Source organism: Podarcis raffonei, chromosome 13 (genome assembly GCF_027172205.1).
Source record: "Podarcis raffonei isolate rPodRaf1 chromosome 13, rPodRaf1.pri, whole genome shotgun sequence".
In the NCBI taxonomy this organism is placed as follows: domain Eukaryota; kingdom Metazoa; phylum Chordata; class Lepidosauria; order Squamata; family Lacertidae; genus Podarcis; species Podarcis raffonei.
In genome coordinates, this window is record NC_070614.1 from 28514624 (window position 1) to 28516402 (window position 1779).

The following is a 1779-nucleotide window of genomic DNA, read 5'->3' on the forward strand; positions in this document are numbered from 1 at the left end:
TGAAGGTCAAGCACAGTAGGGGCAGTGCTGCCTTCCCTACTGTGGCCCTGTGTGGGTCGATGAAACCTTGCTGGAGTATTAGAGCCAATCTAAGTGTGCCTGGGTGGGGCAGCAGAAGAGATGGGAGGGAGGATGTATACTCTTAAGTGAGTACTTCCACCGCTCTCTCCCCATCTATATAAACCTCCCTTCCACCTCAATCCTGGCCTGAATTCTATTCCTTCTGTAAGCAGGTGCAGTTTTTAAAACGCCAGAAATCATGGTGGTCCTAGATGGAAACTTGAAATTGCAAAGTTGATTCTGGAAGGTGGAGTGTTGCTGGTTTTCATTGTGTCTCTGTGCTTCTCTTTTCCGGAATTTTGACAAGACTTAATAAGCTTTGTGCAAGCCCAGCCCCGCCACCCCCAGCTTCTGAACATACTTAAAGGGAATTTCTCGTGTATTCTTCTTCCCTTTCCTCAATTCCAGAGAATGCAAATATGTGTGTTTGGGGGGTGGGGTGGAGAGACGTAAGATTTTCCTCCCATAAATCTGTTCTGTTGCAGCTACGCACATGCCTGCTTCAGCACAGCGGTGTCTGCTGCTGATGCTGGTTTTTCAGGACTGAGCCTTTCGAACCTTTTCCTCCATTCTCGTAGCAGCTGAAAAAAGCCAGTTGGGTCACAGATGAAAGTCCCCCTTTGCCACGGCTAAAATTCATGGGCTCAGTTCTATAAGGAGAGGCTTCTCTGAGCAATCACTTACTACAGTCCCGAAACAGAAAACTTTTCAGATGTTCAGCTGTTTGGAGGGTCTCCGAAAAGCCTTATGTCTTCCTGCTTCCTCCTTAGTTTCTCACACTTTTCCTGCCTGTGAGGGCCCAAACTGTGGCAGCTGTGTTTCCCTACATTGCAGCATGGATGCTGAATCTGCAGTCACTGAACGGGAGTGTGTGACTGATGATGTTCAGCATGTCTGGAAGTAGAGGTAGCCTACTCAGCAAGTTAACACCATTTTTAGTTTTCTCTCTTTCCCCACCCCTTGCTCCTCTTCACTTTGCTTCCCTAGGCAAAAGGGACAAGGTATGCAGGGACTGTTCAGAGGACGAGGCAAGCTTTTGCCCCACATGGAGCAAGAACTCCATGTTATTTAAAGATAAATAACATGACTTGGAGCTCTACCAGCTGAATTGTACAGTTCTTTTGTCTTGAAGGGATGAACCCTGCACCACAACCAACCTTTTTTTTTTTTAAAGGTCACCTGTTTTCTTCTATGGCAGTCTGCATTCCCCCATCATTAGAAACCAATGCTTCATGTTGTGCTTTAGCAAATGTTTTTGAAAACATGACTTGACAGCCTGTGCTATGCAGGCAATGATCAGCCTTGCACCCGCTTCTGACTTAACTAGTTGAACCGAATCATATCTTTCCAGAGAGAAATAGTAAGGAAGAAGAAGAGGTAGACTTTTATTCAAACCAGGATCAGTTACCTTCTCTATGCCTGGCAACCAGTTGCTACCCCATTAAAATTATGTACCTGTAAAACTGAAGCGGCGCAAAAGTGGCCAGATTGAGGGAAAAGGAAGACCCCTGCTCAGCCTCCATGGTTGCAACTGAACCCTTTGGGATCATGTTGCAGATAACCTAGGAAGTGTAGCATCTGGGGAATTTTGAACGTTGAGGGAGGGGTAGGGCGGGGGAAGACCTAGGTCTTTTTATATATGGCTCTGTATCTGCACTTGCACCCTTTAATTTTTTTAAGGTAGGCCTGTTTCACTTGAAGAAGAAAAAACAAACCCGT